The sequence below is a fragment of the Urtica dioica genome, chromosome 6, assembly GCF_054948205.1.
Source record: "Urtica dioica subsp. dioica isolate 48M chromosome 6, U.dioica_male_clone48M_v1_H2, whole genome shotgun sequence".
Taxonomy (NCBI): domain Eukaryota; kingdom Viridiplantae; phylum Streptophyta; class Magnoliopsida; order Rosales; family Urticaceae; genus Urtica; species Urtica dioica.
In genome coordinates, this window is record NC_142761.1 from 3,818,976 (window position 1) to 3,840,756 (window position 21,781).

General features: G+C 37.9%; 2 pseudogenes; both read left to right on the forward strand.

Moving 5' to 3' along the window:
- The first annotated feature begins 7,687 nt into the window (after window positions 1-7,687).
- On the forward strand, window positions 7,688-9,639 carry LOC149392993 (putative aspartic proteinase GIP2 pseudogene; annotated as a pseudogene).
- Window positions 9,640-17,700: 8,061 nt separating this feature from the next.
- On the forward strand, window positions 17,701-18,903 carry LOC149392994 (putative aspartic proteinase GIP2 pseudogene; annotated as a pseudogene).
- The last annotated feature ends 2,878 nt before the right edge of the window (window positions 18,904-21,781 follow it).

The following is a 21,781-nucleotide window of genomic DNA, read 5'->3' on the forward strand; positions in this document are numbered from 1 at the left end:
TATGGGCAAGATTCTAAAATATGTTATGAATTTTTATCTTAAAATTCATTGTTACTTTCGTTAACTTTGGTAAATTTTAACCAAGCAATTTTTTTTAAAACATTAACTTTGACTTCAAATGTCTTACTTAAGGGGTAATTATAGGACTTCACGTCTTTATTTGACGAAATAATGTATTGCGCCCCGAACAACAAGAAAAGTCAATATCACTCGAGGGGGTTAACCGTTGAGAAAGAGAATCAAGAAAAATCAACCTGACCAGGCCTATATCGACTCAACCAATAATTAAAGATGTTGACCGCGGAAGAATCGTGAAAGCTTAATTGGACTAGGCCCATATCGACTCGAGAGAATATCGCGAGGATACAATTCGAACGACGAACTCAAAGTAACAGTTGTGTTAATAACGGCGTTTTGAAATCGATCATGAGAGATGAACTGGGAGTTATGGATTCTATTAAACTTAGTATAAATGTCCAAATGTAAGAAAAATGGCCTTATGAAATTACATTCTCCCAACTGAAAAAGCGCCTACGTTATAATCTTCATATTCGAGCTCGATCCATTCAAACATAGCTCATCCAATTTGTCCGATGTCGCTTTTTCCAATTCCAATTATATTGTTTTCGTTGTTGTCTTATTATTATTATTATTATTATTATTATTATTATTATTATAGTAAGCTCAATTTCGATTCGATAAACAAGAATTTGGGACCCAACATTCTTCAATTAAAATAAAATTTCATGATAAATTCACGACTGTTGACGAGTGGATTCTCACATCAACAACTACGCCTAACCTATTTTTACACTCCAAAATTCATTAATCTATGATACTCATTATGTCATCAAGTTATTGTCTTCATATTTTCACAAACCTAATAAATATCTTGTTCTTTTTATATAGAAATTCTAAAAACATGAATAACTCATATTCCATATTATCATTTTCAATTCATTTCTGATATATTTTTTTAATTAATCATAGTTAATTTAAATTACATTGTCAAAACTTTATTGACCTCTTAAACCGATTAAAAGGCACATTCTGTCAATATTACACATTTTCAGTTCAGGGACATCAGAGATTAAAATTTAAACACGCATTACATCAACATCTCATCGATCATGAGAACAAATTTAGAGGATTGAGCTTAGAGAGACTCGAGATTATTTGTCGCTCTTCTAGTTACAAATCACTTTTAATTAGATTCGAAATTGGTTTTGCAAAATATACTGTGTCGGTATATTATTGGTAATAGTAATACTCAAACCTGAATCGAAATAAAGACGCCTTTGAATCACTAATTTCATAAACTAATACGAGTGCGCATATGTACTTATTATGCCGAGCTTGATGAATATTATATGTTTGCTTTGCATGATTCATTATTGCTTTGCATAGCTGTAAATTCTTGAGGCTCGCGAAATACTTTCTCTAGATCTACTCATATTGGCGTTATAACGTGAATCACGCTCTGACTTATTTATCTCATTTATGAGAAAAAGAACAAGATTCAACCAGGTGGATTCAACGATGGGGTTCTCTCTTTCCAAATTTAAATATGTATTTATTTATCTGTTATCTATTAAAAAAATCTATAAAGATTTCTCCCTCTCCATGTATCACTCCGAGTCTCAAACTCTCAATTATTTTGTATTTTTTTTCATTAAGAACTATCTATTAACCGTTATGAACTATTAACAAATTTTTAGTATATTATTTTTTCTTCCAAAACTAGAAGTTTATAATAATCGATAATAATTATTAATAGGTTTTTAGTTTGTATTCAAAACTGCGCAGCTAATAATCATTAATAATCGTTAGTAGACCGATGTCTTAAGTTTCTTCTACAAGATTCTTTTTTTGGTTATTTCATTATGGACATTTTGGGGGGTTTCGTTTTTTTGTTGTGGCAAAAAATAAACAAAAATTGTGATATTTGCAATATAACATATTTTAGGGTAGGCACATATCATTTATATTAAAGTGAGGGGAGACATTTTTGAAAACTTATAACAAGTGGTTAATTAATTATAATTTATAACAACAGTATAAGCATTCCCATAAAAATCTCTGGTTAATTAATTAAAATTTTCAAAGTAGTGGCAAAATTAAAATTTTAACATTTTAAGTTAACTAATAAAATACTTTATTAGAGCGTCCAAAATCTTAAGGTATAGAAATGGTTCAACACAAGCCCACCGCCAGTATGAAAATTCAAAAATTATTTATTGAGATCTATTTACTTGATAGATAATCTTTTATACGTGGTATGATTTCTTATTTTGGTTACTAAATAAGAAAATTTCATTAGAGCAACTTCAATTCATAAGTTGTCAAATTTTTACACATCATAAAAAAAGAAAATTATTTTTTATCCATACACATAATCAATTACAGTACTTTACATAAAAACCACTTTAATAGTAGTAGCACCAAAAGATAATTGAAGTGAGTCTCACTCAAACTTAAGTAGTGGTGTGTTTATTATTTTATTGATTTTTTTCATAAAGATAATCTCATAAATGAATCTATTAATAAACAACACTTGCGCAACATATATGCCACAAATCAAATCTTGCGTGATTTGAATATTAGACCAACATGTTTCTCTAAGATATTAGAACATGACGAATGACATCTTAGAACCGTGTTTCCAAACTACACAACACCCAATCAATATATAACAACAATATTTAAGTAAGTAAAAAGTGCTGCATTCGGATACTTGAAGTTGAAACGACAAAGCGGGGTCTTGTGCAATGAATAAAAAACGGGTATCTTAAATTAATATTCAAATTTACCATATGTTTATTATAAAAAAAAATGCAGGAAAACTTTTACAAATTTCCATGAAAGCAATTGTTTTTTATTTTCATAATAGTTTAGTAAATTTGAAATAATGTAGTATATATAAGAGAAAGAGGTTCAATATATTTTAATTTTTTTTTATTTTGAAGGGAAATTGAGCTAAGACAAATTATTACAAAAAAAAAAAAAAAAAAAACTCACTGTTGATTGTAACCGTAAAAGTACTCTTTTTTTTTTTCTTTTTTTTTTTGCCAAGTTAAAAAGGTGAAAATTACAATTAATTATAAAAATAATCTTATGAAGAATTCATTTACTGCATTATATAACTGAACTCGCATGAACGGCGGCGGGCTTGTATCAACAAATTAACACCCCAGACCAGCGATTGATCAATTCTAACGGAGCATTATAGCACTAGATAGCATGTCTAAAAAAAATTATATCGTAAAACTAGTATTTTTCAAGAAATAACAATAATTTTTCTTGATGTTTACATGTATTTTTCAATTTGTTTACTATTTTAGATTGTATTTAACTTTGTTTACTGTTTAAAGTTTATAAGAAAAATAAACTTAAATAACTATTTACAATTTCACCAACACTATTTTTGAAAGGATTTAAAAAGCCACTATTTAAAAATATTCTCTTAAATAAAATATTTCCTAAAAAACATGTCATTATTATTATTGTTATTGCTTATTGAATATAGAGAAATTGGCACATCTATTATGATTCGATAACACTTTTCTCATTTTCACAAAAAAACATAATTTTGACAATTCTACGAATAAGTCGAGTATGCAAATATTCTTGTGCATTCTCTCTATTTTTTTTTCTTTCTTTCTCTCTTTTTCATTTCTCTCATTCTCTATTCTCTCTCTTTCAATCGTTCTTTCTTCCTCGTCCAAGAGAAAGAAAAGAAATATACAAAGGGGTGAACAAGTCGGAAGGCAGCTTGAGCGAGTCTCCTCCAAATTTTTCCGCCAAAATTTGGCGCCGAGTCTCCTCCAGCCAAATCCACGCCATCAACAACACCGCTCTCTACCTCCGGACAACTGTTTCAGCGGAGATCTACTCTGTCGTTCGTCAACCCAAGCATCATCCACGATCGACAACGCACAAAAACTCTAAAAAGTCGCCGGAGAATACATCTGTAATTTCGATCGACTCGGAGCAACCTCTCATGTGATTTCGATCACGAAAGCAGTGGTGCGATCGTCTCCATCCGCGGCAGTGCGGAACTTGCGGAGAGCGAGCCAAAAATATCACGCAAGAGCTGGAAGGTCTACACGAGAAGTACTCTTCGACTTGCAGGTTGTTCGAGCGCGAGAACTCTCGTTGGCGACTTCCAATTTCTCTCCGGTTTGTTACGTGTGTGTGGACATGCGGCGGACAACACCGTGAGCGTGGACGAAGGAAACGACGAATTCGTTATGGTTTTTTGTTTTTTTAATCGATGTTTTGTAGTTTGATTTGACTATATTTATGAATATGATCTTTACAAGTGTTCATGTTATACATGTGAAAAATAAAAAATAATTGTGGATCAGATGTATGAGGCTATTTGATGTTATAAATGTTGTTCACTTTCACTTAAAACGATGGTCGATCTTTGCTGATAATATGGCTATTTGATGTGTTATATCTAAGAAATAACAACATTGGAAAGTTTGTTGATTTATTGACATAGATGTCAACGAATGATATTATTTATTGACATAGATGTCAATAAATGATGTCTAATGATGTCATTTGTTGATGTCTATGTCAACAAATCATATCATTTGTTGATATATATATATATATATATATATATATATGTGTGTGTGTGTGTGTGTGTGTGTGTGTGTGTGTGTGTGTGTGTGTGTGTGAACAAATTATGCCATTTGTTGACATAATCAGCAAACTTTCCAATGATGTCAACAAATTATGTCATTTATTGACATCTATATCAACAAATCAACAAATTTTTCAATGTTGTCATTTGTTGACACACACACACACACATATATATATACATATATATATATATATACATATATATATATATATGTCAATAAATTACGTGATTTATTGACATCTATGTCAACAAATTTTCCATTGTTGTTATTTATTGACACACACACACACACATATATATATATATATATATATATATATATATATATATATATCAACAAATTGTGTTAATTGTTGACATATATATGTCAATAAATCGTCAAACAAACCCAGATTTCTTGAAAAAAAAAATCAGATTTCTTGAAATATGTGAGACTCATAGCAAAAAAAATTAAGCAAAAAAATTAAAGAAAAATAAGAAGAGGGTAAAAATAGCTAAAAAATATTTTATTTCTAAAATTTACTAGTAGATTTGTCCAAATTATGGTGTTGGTGAAAAATGAGAAATAGATTATTAAATGATGGTAAATATGTCACTTTCTCTTGTATATATTGTCAAGTAGTCTTCATATATGTGTCGTTTGGGCTTATTTTATACTAAGCCCACTGAATTTATTTTAAACATAGGGCACATATTTTTCTTATGTCTTTTTCTTTGTTGTGGTGGTGGATAGTTCTGATCCTGGTTCTACCCAGCTGGAACTCAATATATATATATATATATATATATATATATATATATATATATATATATATATATATATATATATATTGAGAGGCCTTCACAATTTCAAACACTCGTTGAAGGGCAATATTAAACTTCAAGAAAACCATCTTCCACGATTTCCTTTGTTTTCTCTGCGATCTTCTGTTATTTGTACCAATTTAACTCTAATTTTATTTCTTTTACCTATATTTTCATTTTATATCGTCTACTCAGCTATTTTATTAGTTTTCGTTCTTATTCATTTAAATAAAAATTACTGCAAGTTATCTTTCAATATATAATATTACTAATACAACTCAACAGTATTATATATTGCTCAAAGTGGAATTCATTAAGGGTTCTAGACGAATTAATATTTTGGGACCCTTCGATAATAGTAAAAATTTAAATATAAAAGAAAAATATAAATATTTAAATATTTTGGGTATATATATAATATATATTTAAAATTTTGGGGCTCAGTCCAATCGGAGGTCTAAGGCACCACCGGCCTTGCACGCCGGAGCTAGAAGGTCTACACGAGAAGTACTCTTCGACTTGCAAGTTGTTCGAGCGGCGAGAACTCTCGTTGGCGACTTTCAATTTCTCTCCGGTTTGTTACGTGTGCGTGGACGGGCGGCGGACAACACCGTGAGCGTGGACGAAGGAATCGACGAATTCGTTATGGTTTTTTGTTTTTTTTAATCGATGCTTTGTAGTTTGATTTGACTATATTTATGAATATGATCTTTACAAGTGTTCATGTTATACATGTGAAAAATAAAAAATAATTGTGGATTAGTTGTATGAGGCTATTTGATGTCATAAATGTTATTAGCTTTCACTTAAAACTATGGTCGATCTTTGCTGATAATATGGCTATTTGATGCGTTTTATCTAAGAAATAACAACATTAGAAAGTTTGTTGATTTATTGACATAGATGTAACGAATTATATTATTTATTGACATATATAGATGTCAATAAATGATGTCATTTGTTGATATCTAATGATGTCATTTGTTGATGTCTATGTCAACAAATCATATCATTTGTTGACATAATCAGCAAACTTTCCAATGATGTCAACAAATTATGTCATTTATTGACACACACACACACACACACACATATATATATATATATATATATATATATATATATATATATATGTGTCAACAAATTACGTAATTTGTTGACATTCATGTCAACAAATTTTCCAGTATTGTTATTTATTGACATATATATATATATATATATATATATTATATATATATATATATATATATCAACAAATTGTGCCAATTGGTGACATATATATGTCAATAAATCGTCAAACAAACCCAGATTTTTATAAAAAAAAAATCAGATTTCTTGAAATATGCGAGACTCGGAGCAAAAAAAATTAAGCAAAAAAAGAGGGTAAAAATAGCTAAAAAATATTTTATTTCCAAAATTTACTAGTAGATTTGTCCAAATTATGGTGTTGGTGAAAAATGAGAAATGGTTAATCAAATATGATGGTAAGTATGTCACTTTCTCTTGAATATATTGTCAAGTAGTCTTCGTATATGTGTCGTTTGGGCTTATTTTATACTAAGCCCACTGAATTTATTTTAAACATAGGGCACATAATTTTTTTCTTATGTCTTTTTCTTTGTTGTGGTGGTGGATAGTTCTGATCCTGGTTCTACCCAGCTGGAATTATATATATATATATATATATATATATATATATATATATATATATATATATATATATATATATATATATATTGAGAGGCTTTCGTTCACAATTTCAAACAGGAAGGGCAATATTAAACTTCAAGAAAACCATCTTCCACGATTTCCTTTGTTTTCTCTGCGATCTTCTGTTATTGTACCAATTTAACTCTAATTTTATTTCTTTTACCTATATTTTCATTTTATATCGTCTACTCAGCTATTTTATTAGTTTTCGTTGTTATTTATTTAAATAAAAATTACTTCAACTTATCTTTCCATATATAATATTGCTAATACAACTTCACAGTATTATATATTGGTCAAAGCTTATAATCTTTCCATATCCCTAGCGCATATGCAGCAGCGTACATTTTAATTAGACTCGCCATTAAATGCTTATAAAGTCAACGTAGGTTAAATATATATACACAAATATCTTATCTTACACGTATGAATAAAAAATTACACACCAAGTCAAAGCAGTATTATATACAAAGCCAATAACATCGATCATTATACATCACTCAGTCATGGCTTCTTCTTCTTCTTTTTCGACGTTCCATCCTTTCTTTCTCTCAATGATCACAGTCTCTCTTCTCTTCACCGATCTCTCAACAGAAAAATCGACGTCAGCATTCAAACCAAAAGCCCTAGTGATCCCAGTCACCAAAGACACCTCCACAAAGACAATACAATACACAACCCTAATCAGTCTCGGAACCCCTCTCTCTCCACTCAAGTTAACCCTAGACCTGGCCGGAGATTTCCTCTGGCTCCATCTTCCCTCCGAATCCCACCGCCGAGTGCCATGCAACTCCAAGCCCTGCAAGCTCGCCGGAACCCTAATTACCAACTGCCGTAGTTCCTACGACAAAACCTGCTCGGTTTTCCTCCGAAACCCTATCACCGGAAAAACCGTCCCCGGAGAATTCGGCGGAGACTACGCCGCCCTAAGCTCCACCGACGGAGCCACCCCCGGCCGGACTGTCCTTGCCCGGTACCTCCTCTCCGCCTCCGCTCCGGCGTCCTTGACTTCCGGACTCGCTCGTGGGACCCGCGGCGTGGCGGGGCTCGGCCGAGGCCGGACCGCTCTCCCGTCCCGGATCGCCGCCTCTTTCGGTGTCTCTCCGGTGCTCGCTCTCTGCCTGGCTTCCCGGCCGGAGAGCACCGGAGTCGCCTTCTTCGGAGGCGGGCCCTACTTCTTCCTCCAGAACACCGAGGTCTCGTCCCGAAACCTGATCACGACACCGTTGATTCTGAACCCTTCCAACCCCTCCGATTATTTCATCGGAGTTAGACGGATCAGAGTTAACGGGAAAACTGTCGCCGGAGTCAATGCTTCCCTTGCAAGGATTAGCTTAACGGAGCCGTACACAGTGATGCAGGTTAAGTATACAAGGGATCTCAAAACTAATTAAATTCATTTCTTAATTTTTTTTTTAATAGAAGTGGATTGATGAATACTAATTAAAGAGACTTTCAATTTATTTTTATTACCATGCTAGGATTACAGGCAGCTGGCACGAGGCTAGGAATTTAATGAGAAATGTAAAAATAAAAATAAAATAAAGGAGAATGAAAAATATAATAGACTATTTCTTAAAAATAAGTTCATTGAATGAATAAGAACTCTATTGTTTTTAAAATTAAACTCACCTAAACAAATCGTAAAACCTTGATTTTCCCTTATCTCTTGAAAAAAATAATTAATTATTATGAATTCACTATTACAAATGTTGGATTCTACAACTCATTTCCTACAACGCTTAAAATAAGTGTTGTAGAAACTAGGGATTCTACAGCGCTTAACATAAGTGTTGTGGAAAGTTGGTGTTTCTATAATGTTTATGACTAACGTTGTAGAATTTAGTATATCAGTCCCTAGTTCAATTCTTAACTTCGTTAATTACAAGAATAATACAATAATAGTATATATGTTATCATTTTTTTAATGGTGATTCAAATATCTCTTTAGTGCTTACTAATTGAGCTGATTTCATCATGCTTATGTTTAACACTCTAATTAATGCAGAGCTCGATATACTCAGCCGTGACGACAGCGTTCGAGAGATATCTCTCAGGGATTCCTAGGGTTCCAGCGGTAAAGCCGTTTAGGGTTTGCTACGAGGCAGAAAAGCTCGGGAGCACGAGGGTGGGACTCGCAGTACCGCAGATCGAGCTGGTGATGACGAACAAGGGCGCGGTGTGGATGATCTTTGGGGACAACTCGATGGTTCCGATTGGAGGCGGTGATGTGGTGTGTCTCGGGATAGTCGACGGTGGTCCGAGGCCGAGGAGTCCGATCGTGATTGGAAGTCATCAGATCGAGAATAATCTTCTTGAGTTTGATCTGGCTAAAAAGACTCTCTCGTTTAGCTCCCTTTTGCTGTTCAGGCAAACCACTTGTGCCAATTTCAATTTCACTACTACGAATGTCTAATCTAGGATCAATTTTCATCTCTTATTCACTTGTCTCTCGTTAGTGTTGATTGATTGGTATTGTATCTTATCATTGTAGCACTTATTTATGGGTATGGGATGATTATGCTCGTGTACTTTTTAATAAAATATTATCGGTATATTATTGGATTTCTAAGTTTTGATAGAGAGAAATCGAATTGAGAATACTAGCGCTCTGATATTGGAAGAGACACGGAGTGAAAATGTTTTATTCGATTCTTTCTAAAATAATACATGATACCCACTTATAAACAGCTGTGAAAAGACTAAGCGCAAAACGACAGACCGTTTGCAAAGCAAAGAAACTACTTAAAAGCGCTATTAAACGACACACAATGAAAAGAATCAGAATAAGTATTCTGAGATACAGACTAAGCAATTTTTTAATGTGCTAATACACTCCCTTAAGATGGACTTTCTTGAAAGTTCATCTTGGACTGAACATGAAACGTATAGCTAGTGAAGATGAAGACAGCAACTGGTTGAGAATAGAAAAAGAAATCAATTTGTGACAATAGCTTGCTGCTGAAGAACTTGAAACAAATCCAAAAACGTCATTCAGCAAAGCTCATCATCGAATCCATCTCCAAGAAAGGGTCTTCATTTTCGTCAAGAATAGGTCTCCGCGGGGAAAGGCATAGTTTGAGAGAGACACGAACAATGAGAGATTTGACGATCTCTGGCCTTGAAAACTCGTTCCCGAATGCCAAGCGACTCCGAACGCATTCGCAGTACATCGACACGAACAACCTTCATCTAATAATCACAGCCCTAAAAGCCTCGAATTCCTAAGCTCTCTTCACCGCGGCGGTGTTGATCCCTTCCCGGGACCACGGGTCTAGACCGCGGCTGATCCACCGAAAAAAGTATGGACATTGGGGTCTGGGAGTGAGATCGCCGGATTGATATCGGCGACGAATCGCCACGTATTCGCAGGCGAGGTAGGAGGAGCAGCGGAAGATCTTATGGCATTGATACGGCGGGACTCGTCGGATAAGGATTTTGGAAGGAAGATGAGCCATGGCATGGGGTCGAGGTTGTGGCTGGCGACATTTTTGGTCCTCGACGCGGCATCGTCAATCTTTCTTGACCTCGACCAAGAGACGTAATCATCTCCATCGAGCATATGAAAACCCAAGACTTTCCCTAGAGAATCAGAATTTCTAAGATAAACAAGATCGGTCTAAACTCCAAGAATGGATTGCCATCTCGTTCATGCACTAGACCGAGAAAAAGGGAATGACATTTCATATCTTCATCGGATTGAGAGAATGAGCTCTCCGTAGATGGAACTCCTGATTCCACCATGGACCCATGGGAAAGAAATCAGAATGTGTAACCGAGAAAGGAGAAGAAGATTAACCTTGAATCGCTTTGAGGTTTTGCAGCATCTGTTGATGGTGAATGTCAAGTGATGGAGCCTAATCTAAGGAATTGGAAAAAGTCCCACATCGGTTAGGGATAGTAACTTTGTACATTTCCTTAGTGTATATAAAGGATACTATTTGTTGTATTCCTGTGCACCCAAAATAGAAACACTTGTACTTGTAAACTTTCCCAATTGGGTTTATAGTATTGCAGCGACAAAGTGGACGTAGCTTTCTCTTTGAAAGTGAACCACTATAAATCTTGTGTTCCTTATTTTATTTTCGTTTTTTCTGTTTCGAGAGAGAGAGAGAGGTTTTGACAGAGTTAACCCAACACGGTTGGGCGAACTGACGAACTGAATCCAAAGACGTTTGGACGAAGTGCGAACTCATTCCAGGTCGATCTGACGAAGTGACGAGCTCGACTGACGAAGAGACGAGCTCGACTGAGGAAGTGACGAGCTCGACTGACGAAGAGACGAGCTCGACTGGACGAGTGACGAGGTCAAAATCCCAACAACTGGTATCAGAGCTTCTAGGTCTGCAGTTTCTTGTTGAAACGGAGTGCGACCTGTGGAGAAGAAGCGAAGTAGAAAAAACGATGGGAGGCGAAGAAGGCACGGTGCAAGGGATCGGGAAGTTCTACGGGTCGGATTATGCATTCTGGAGAATGCAGATCGAGGATTATTTGTACGGAAGAAAGCTTCATCAACCGATGAGCGAGAAACCAGAAAAGATGGACGAGGCAGAATGAAAACTCCTCGACAGGCAGGTTCTGGGAGTTATTCGACTGACGCTGTCGAAGAACGTGGCTCACAACGTGGCGAAGGAGAAGACCACGGCGGGAATGATGAAGGTCCTGACGGACATGTACGAGAAACCCTCGGCGAACAACAAGGTGTTCCTGATGAAGAGGCTTTTCCACTTGAAGATGGATGAAGGAGCCGGGGTAGCCACTCACGTGAACGAGTTCAACACGATCGTCAACCAACTGTCATCGGTTGAGATCGAGTTCGACGACGAAGTGCGAGCTCTGATTCTGCTCGCGACCTTGCCAAATAGCTGGGAGCCGATGAGGGCTGCGGTCAGCAACTCGGTTGGAAGTGCGAAGTTAAAGTTTAACGACGTACGAGATCGCATCCTCGCCGAAGAGGTGCGACGAATTGATTCTGGCGAGGCCTCGACGAGTTTGGCCTTGAACGTGGAGAACAGGGGAAGAAACCACAACCGGAGTCAGAACCGAGGGAATGACAGGTCGAAGTCACGGAGTGGGCGAGGTCAGTCCAAGTGAGGGCGAACCTTTGCGTGCTGGAATTGTGGCGAGTCCGGCCACATCAGGAAGTACTGCAAGAAGCCCGCCAAGGAGAAAGGCGGTGCCCACGCTGTCACTGAAGAGTTTGCAGATGCGTTACTGCTAACTGTGGACAGCTCGATCGACTCTTGGGTGCTTGACTCAGGAGCGTCGTTTCACACCACCCCTGACAGCGACATTCTGGAGAACTACGTCGCAGGAAATCACGGGAAGGTGCGGACTGAAGACAGGCACGCTCTACATGACGTCGAGCTGCAGGATATGGTGGCCGTGGTCGACAACACCGCGAAGACCGAGCTGTGGCACCGCAGGCTCGGGCACATGAGCGAGAAGGGAATGAAGATGCTGGTGAAAGACGGCATGATCCCGGAGCTGAAGACGGTGGAACATCACCAATGCGAGAGCTGCATTCTTGGGAAGCAGAAGCGAGTTAGCTTCACGAATGCGAGCAGAGAGCTGAAGGCGGAGAAACTCGAGCTGGTACATACCGATGTATGGGGACCAGCTCCAGTCCCTTCACTTGAAGGATCTCGCTACTATGTGACGTTCATAGACGATTCCACGAGGAAGGTATGGGTTTATTTCCTGAAGAATAAATCTGACGTGTTCGCTACCTTCAAAACGTGGAAGGCGATGGTCGAGCTGGAGACGAGCTCGAAAGTGAAGTGCTTGAAGTCCGACAATGGAGGGGAGTACGTCGACTCCGACTTCAAGCGGTATTGTGCCGAGAACGGGATCAAGATGATGAGAACGATCCCGGGGACTCCCCAACAGAACGGAGTAGCGGAGCAAATGAATCGCACGCTGAATGAACGAGCTCGGAGTATGCGGATTCACTCCGGCCTGCCCAAGACGTTTTGAGCTGATGCAATCAACACGGCAGCCTTCTTGATAAATCAAGGACCAAGTGTTCCTTTGGATTTCAAAATTCCAGAAGAAGCATGGAATGGGAAGAAGGTAAACCTTTCTTATCTTAAAGTGTTTGGTTGTTTTTCATATGTTCATATTGATGAATCTGTTCGAAGTAAGCTCGACCCGAAATCTAAAAAGTGTTATTTCATTGGTTATGGTGACACTGAGCTCGGTTATCGTTTCTGGGATGCCCATGCGAGAAAGATAGTCCGAAGCAGGAATGTTGTCTTCAACGAGCAGACGACGTACGGGGATGAGCTGAAGGGAAGCTCGACCAAGAAAGCTCCTGAGGGCGAGAAGTCAATGATCGACCTGAAAGACTTCTCGACGACCGAGCTGGAAGAAGAAGAAGACACTTCGATGATCGAGGTGAGATCAGACCGAGGTGAGATCAGACCGAGCTGATGGCGGTCACGAGATCGAAGAAGACAATTCGATGATCGAGGTGAGATCAGGCCGAGCTGATGACGGTCACGAGACTGAAGAAGAAGCTGATGATAACACCGAGCTCGAGGTGAATCAGCGGACTCCGATCACCGAGCTGCGGAGATCGACAAGAGTCAGAAAACCGGTACACAAGTTTTCTCCGTCTCTCAACTACATCCTCCTTACCGACAGAGGAGAGCCGGAATGCTATGAAGAGGCTATGGAGGTCGACGCCTCGACCAAGTGGGAGCTCGCCATGAAGGACGAGATGGATTCATTGATCACGAATCACACTTGGGAGCTGGCGGAGTTACCAGCTGGGAAGAAAGCACTGCACAACAAGTGGGTGTACCGGATAAAGGAGGAGAGCAATGGAAGCCAACGGTTCAAGGCGAGGCTGGTGGTGAAAGGTTTCCAGCAGAAGGAGGGAATCGATTTCACAAAAATCTTCTCTCCGGTCGTCAAGCTCGTGACGATCAGAACCGTGTTGGGATTGGTTGCCAAGGAAAATCTGCATCTTCAGCAGATGGATGTGAAGACGGCGTTTCTTCACGGTGATCTCGACGAAGAGATCTACATGAGGCAGCCCAAAGGCTTCGAGGTGAAAGGGAGAGAGGAGCTCGTGTGCAAGCTCCAGAAGAGTCTCTACGGGCTGAAACAAGCCCCGCGGCAGTGGTACAAGAAGTTCGACAATTTCATGAAGCGAACTGAGTTCGGCAGGTGTGAGGCCGATCATTGCTGCTACTTCAAGAGATTTGAAGACTCCTACGTGATTCTTCTGCTCTACGTCGACGACATGCTGATCGTAGGTGCCGACCTACACGAGATTGACGAGCTGAAGAAGAAATTGTCCGAAGAGTTCGCGATGAAGGATCTAGGAGCCGCGAAGCAGATTCTTGGGATGAGGATCAAGAGGACGAGAGAGAGCGTCGAGCTCTCACAAGAGGAGTACGTGAAGAAGGTGCTCCAACGCTTCAACATGGAAGACGCGAGGTCGGTCAGCTCGCCGCTGGCCAGCCACTTCAAATTGTCCAAGCAACAGTCGCCAGTGACAAAGGACGAGCTGGCGTACATGGACAAGATCCCTTATGCTTCGGCCATCGGAAGCTTGATGTACGCAATGGTGTGCACGAGGCCGGACATTGCTCATGCAGTGGGAGTTGTGAGCAGGTTTATGAGTAACCCGGGGAGAGAGCACTAGGAGGCTGTGAAGTGAATCCTCCGATATCTGAGAGGCAGCTCGACCTCGGCGCTGGTATTCAGGAAGTCCGAACTGGGACTCCAAGGTTACGTCGATGCTGACAATGGGGGCGACGTCGACAGCAGAAAGAACACGTCCGGCTATGTCTACACATTCGGAGGGACGGCTATCAGTTGGGTGTCGAGGTTGCAGAAGATTGTTGCCTTGTCGAGCTGCGAGGCGGAGTATGTGGCCATCACCGAGGCCACGAAGGAGATGATATGGCTACAGACTTTTCTGGGCGAGCTGGGTCAAGACCATGAAGGGAGTGTGCTGTACAGTGATAGCCAGAGCGCCATTCAGTTGGCAAAGAATCCAGTGTATCATGCGAGGACCAATCATATACAGCTGAGATACCACTTCATCAGGTCGGCTTTGGAAGATGGTATATTGGTACTTGAGAAGATCGCAGGGAGTCAGAATCCCGCCGACATGTTTACGAAGTCTGTGCCGTATGACAAACTGAGGTTGTGCTCGACCTCAGTTGAACTCCTCGTCTGATGAGTTGAGTCACCGCTGCAAGATGGAGACGCGTGATGAGATTAGTCTCCAAGTGGGAGATTGTTGATGGTGAATGTCAAGTGATGGAGCCTAATCTAAGGAATTGGAAAAAGTCCCACATCGGTTAGGGATAGTAACTTTGTACATTTCCTTAGTGTATATAAAGGATACTATTTGTTGTATTCCTGTGCACCCAAAATAGAAACATTTGTACTTGTAAACTTTCCCAATTGGGTTTATAGTATTGCAGCGGCAAAGTGGACGTAGCTTTCTCTTTGAAAGTGAACCACTATAAATCTCGTGTTCCTTCTTTTATTTTTCGTTTTTTCTGTTTCGAGAGAGAGAGGTTTTGACAGAGTTAACCCAACACGGTTGGGCGAACTGACGAACTGAATCCAAAGACGTTTGGACGAAGTGCGAACTCATTCCAGGTCGATCTGAGGAAGTGACGAGCTCGACTGACGAAGAGACGAGCTCGACTGAGGAAGTGACGAGCTCGACTGACGAAGAGACGAGCTCGACTGGACGAGTGACGAGGTCAAAATCCCAATAGCATCGCCGATCCATTTTCCATCGAGGTTTCTTGAATCGTCATTGAAGAGTCGATGAAGAAGAAACAAATATCAAAATTGGAGGCGAAACACAGAAAATCTCAGAGATTCTTGCAAAAAAAAAATCTTGCGAAAAATCCCTCTGAAGCGTAAGAAGCGTCTCCGTCGATGAAGCCTCTTCCGTCATTAAAGTGATGGAGAGAAGAACTTGAAATTGAGATTAAGAAACGCAGAATAAATGACATTCTCAGAGGGTGCGAGGGTGCGAAAATTCGACCTTCGTGATTTTTCACAGGAGCATGCGTCGGAGATCTATGTTTCTGTCTAAATCGCCATTGGAGTCTGGGAGAGAAGGAAAAGTAGAGATCAATTGCCAAACATAGGAAATCGTGGACGAAGATGGAGTTTTCTGACCTAGAAAATCAAACACGAAAAATTCGCTCTAATACCATATTGGATTTCAAGTTTTTTATCGAGAGAAATTGATGAATTGGGAATACAAGCTCTGATATGTTTTATTCCTTTCTAAAATAATAGACAATACAAGCTTATATGCATCTGTGAAAAGACTAAGCCAAATGACAGACCGTTTGCAAACCAAAGAAACTACTTAAAAACTACTAAACGACAAAGAACAATTATTCTGAGATACAGACTAAGTAATTTTCTTATGTTCCAATGAATATATCCATGATTTCGTTATCTTAGTCAAATCAAAATATGTCCGGTTATAATTTTTATATCTCGTAAATTTTTATATTTATGTATAGATTTGTCGGAGTTAAGTAGTTTTTTGTTTGGATCTACTATGCTTAGCTGTTTATGGTTTGTGGTAGCCCACCATTTAGGGTAAGTTTTGGAGTGCGTGAGATGTGTGAGTCATCGCCGGTTTTAGATTTGATGTCCCTCTTAAAAAAAGGGTGTTATGTGGATGGATTAGTTTAATCTAAGTGCAAGGTTTGAAGTTCCTCTAGGTTTGAGGGTGGATTAAGATTTGAGTTTATGTCTGTATTTGGCAGTCTCACTTGCTCGATTCAGGATTTGCAGAAGACATTTGTTGAAGAGGCCTAAAAGAATTGTTGGCAGGATTAACATTATTAAACAAAATAGTCCGTTGTCTTTTTTGTTTCATTTGTCAATCTTCTATTTCTCATTTTCAATTTAGGACATTTTTTAATAAAGTATACCAGCCTCTATCCGGAATTTTTGTATGGCCGTAGTCAGTTCTTTTTTTAACGAGAATAAAAGTTTTAGTTTTTAATTCATTTTTTATACATGAAAAAATGTAATAATGAAAAATGATGAAGTGGTCTAATGGATCTTGATTAATTCCAAACACATGATGAAGTAAAAATAGGAGAGAGCTAACTTAATCAGCTCATCGATAATGCTTCATTACCTTGGGTCATATATATTGTAGCTAATCATTTATAATAAACTTAACTTCACGGCTATTTTTGGATAACATTAATAACTTAATAAAAAATATTGAACATTTAGTTAGGACAACAAGACAGACAGGTCAATAATAACTAAAAACAGGTTTCAGCTGTCTTCTCTTCTCGAAACCCCCCAAAAATACAAAATTTAACAACTTGTTTTATTAGCATAAATTTAGCACTAAATAATTAAGAGGCCAACAACAATATTTTTTCCGTTTAAAAAACGATCTTGAAACCAATTGATCCATGATATAACTAGTTCTATAGTAAAAAAAAAAAAAAAAAAAAAAAAACCAAATCCATGTATCCTCTTCCCACCCAAAATAAACACACACAGAAAATATGGCTTTCTCTTCATCTTCTCTTCATCATCTTCTGATCATATCATGTTTCTCTCTTCTCATCACACTTTCCCAACAAACACCTCTAATCCCAAATGCCTTAGTCATCCCTGTCACCAAAGACACATCCTCTAAGAAACCCCAATACACAACCCTAATCACCGCAAAAACCCCTTCCGTGCCTCTCAAGCTAACCCTAGACCTCTCCGGACGCTACGTCTGGCTCGCTGGCGCTTCAACCAACTCCTCATCCACGTTCCGCTCCGTCCGGTGCAAAAACCCGGCTTGCACCGCCCGGCTCTGCAACCCGATAACCCGCTCGAAGGCCGCCGGAAAACTAGGCTCCGACGTGGTGTCTCTCCGCCCCGAGCTCCACATCATCGCCGCAAAGCCAAAGCGCTTGATCTTCGCCGCCACGGCCTCGTCACTCCTCCGGGAAGGTCTTGCCTCCGGAGTCGCCGGGGTCGCCGGACTCAGTCGCAAGCCGACCGGACTCCCGTCCCAGCTCTCGACCCTCTTCGAACTCCCGCGGAGATTCTCTCTGTGCCTCGCTTCCTCGCCAGAGCCGGATCAGGGCTTCGCTGCGTTCGGAGGCGAGCCTGATTCTCCTCCGCTGACCTACACTCCGTTGCTCCAAAACCCTAAGAGACCAACGGAGTATTTCGTAGGAGTTGCGTCAATCTCCATCGATGGAACCGCCGTCCCGGGGCTGAGCCCCGAGCTCTTCTCCTTCGACGTGAAAACCGGTCGTGGCGGTACGAAGATCAGCACCGCCGAGCCTTACACGGTTTTGCAAACCACGATATTCTCCGCGGTCGTCAAAGCTTTCGACAAGGCGGTTCCGGCCAACTTTCCGAGGGTTCAGGCCGTGTCTCCGTTCGGGGCTTGCTACGCCACAGAGGGGTTCGAAGGACTCTCTCCCATGGTACCGAGGATCGACTTGGTTCTTGAGAACAAGGGCTCGGTTTGGAGTATCTTTGGTCCGAATTCTATGGTCCGGATGGGCGACAGTTTGGTCTGCTTAGGGTTCATAGACGGTGGTTCGTCTCCGTCCACGGCGATGGTGATCGGAGGTCAACTAATTGAGGACAATCTTCTTCACTTTGACTTGGCTGGATCCAAGCTAGGTTTTACCTCTTCGCTTTTGGAGAGAAAATCGAGCTGCTCAGGGCTCAATTTCACGACTAATCAATTTCGATTTTAACCAATTTTTTTATGGTACGTACGTAGGTGTGATCTGCATGGTCTGCATGGGGTATTTTATATATATATATATATATATATATATATATATATATATATATATATATATATATATATATATACATGCATAGGAAAACTGTTATGTCGCAAATCGATGTATATCTGTAGTGGAAACGACTTTGGCAAAGAAGTAGTTCACATATTTAAGAATTATTACGTTTTATCAATTAAATTAAATAAATTAATTTCGTAAAAATTGAAGTAACATGTAAAACCACAAGGAGAGCATCAAGAATATGTAATACATTGAGATCTACTAAAAACTATATTCTCTGAGACTTTTCCTGACAAGAGGAACAAATATGAGATCTGATCATGTTTATGAATCTCATGTGAGATAATGATTTGCATTTATTTTATTTTATCCACTGATATGTTGAAAGATGTTGATTTCTCCCCGATTGAAGCTGATCATGATTTATGAGGAACAAATTGATGGAACAATTTTTTTTATTATTGGAATGCATTTAGAACAGTTTGAGGTTTGATATAATTTCCCTTATATGAAATTTATACCATAAAAATAAAAATAAAAAAACTTTTGTAGAGGATAGATTCTTGTCGGTATTTTTAGATCTTATCCAATAATTATGAAATGTCAGTATATTAATTTAGGGAAAGAGGTTGACAAAAAATTTGAAGATATTTTTATTTTCATGTATATAAAATTTGTAACTAGTTAAACCACTTTAAACATGTGATTTTGGATCTATCTTACGTTTGATAATTTTTAAGGATGCCAAATGGCTTATGTGATAATAATTAAAGTCTGATTTGCCCTTATTTATTAACAAATTCGTCACTTTTCCTCTCCTATTTTTTTTCAAATAATTTTTTTTTTCATCAAAACTTCAAAAATTCGTATCTTTCTCATACGAACTCGAAATTGAGTGATTTCAGATCCTACAAATTTGTGGCGTCGATATCTTAAAAAATAGACCCATTGTGTTTGATGAAAAATTATATTTAATGCATCATATTTACGTTTTCATTTATTTTTTTTTATAAATTTAAGTTATTTCCATATTTAAGATAGTAACGTGATGTTTCTACATCTATGGTATTAAACATGATTTTTCATCAAACACAATAGATCTATTTTTGAAGATCTCGGCGTCACAAATCCGTAGGATTTGGAATCACTCAATTTCGAGTTCGTATGAGAAAAATACGAATTTTTGAAGTTTTGATGTAAAAAAAAATTATTTGAAAAAAAAAAATAGTAGAGATAAAGTGATGAATTCGTTAATAAATAAGGACAAATCAGACCTTAATTATTGTCACATAATAGTCACTAAAAATTGTCAAACATAGATTAAAAACAAATTTTATAGTTTTATTTTGACTATTTTTATGTTATGATTTATCATTTATGGACGTTGATAAGATCCTTTAGCCAAGAAAGCCATGGGTTTTCTGCCCCTGCGGGGATGGAGCGACAGAAGTTTTCCGTTGAAGTCCCTATCATTATGAGTCGGTTCTTTGTAAGAATCAGGAATTCCTCTTCCAACTTGTCCCGGTCATATAATAATCCAAAAATAGAAAAGGAGCTGCCCAAACTTAAAAGCAGATCCATGACTTTTTATCTTTTTCGAACTTTATCATCGCACACAGGAAAGTCTTAGAAAAATCAAAACCGACAGCGACACGAATATGAATATGAGAAGAGAACACGATATACATATAATTAATTAATATATTCGATTGTAAAAGTAACTAATTAGTTACTGCAGCGCGTTGATGTAAGTGACACAATCGCAAACTCAAATAGCTTCTTTGACCAATTCTTCTCTGGATTCTCAGAGTATGACCCTTTTTTTTTCTTTAATAAACGTCACAAATGATGATTTTTTTATCGCGAAAAATTATCCGTACACGCATAACTAAGTGAACTTGTTATCGTTGATATATTTATATACCGAACTTTAAAATAATTAATATTGCGGATAAGATGTATTTAATATTTAATTAATTTAATAGGCAATTACATCATTAACGATTGAAGCATTCACGGTACATTCCCTCCTGTCTCATACAAAGTTGAATTAATTAAATCGGTTATTTACAAAATATTTACCAAAGGTTGACTAATTTACAATTCCTATAGTTTAAGTGGCTTACGTAACCAATTTTTTGTTAAATAAAAGTAAAAAAATCAAGATCATAAAAGGTATAAAATATGCGTTTTCTTGTTGGATTTCAGATTGCTTTACTCTAAACAAAACATCGGAGAAATAAAAGAAGGCAGCTAGCATGACTATGACATGCATTAGCCATTTAATTAAGAAAACAAATTCCATATTACAAGTTCCCTGATTTACCACGGACAGTGTGATATTTATTATTGTTTTCCAGATTTAGATATGGAGCTATGGAAGACGTTATCATAAATAGTTTTAGAGAGAAGAATTGGCTAAAAACTTGACAAATGAATTAATATTTTTTATATTCAACAATTATATTTTATTTTATGATAATATATATTATAGTCAAATTTGTTGAATCCACTCATATAAGTATAAAATAAACCATTCATCAATATATATGATTGAAAAACATAAAGCTATATCCAGCTGTAACTTGTACATATAGGCAAGTCGGCAAGTTTGACCAATCAATCTCCTTCTAGCCGTCTTAAAATGAAACTCCCCAAAAAAGGAAAACTTTGATATCATGCTTTTGTTTTGTACTTCGATCAAATAAAAAAAATAAAAAAATAATTACTACGAGCGTCCACCTAAAAAATCTAAAATAGTTTTGAAAAAGACCCGAACGAATATAAATATCACATAGTCAATAGTATACAATTTGAACACTAT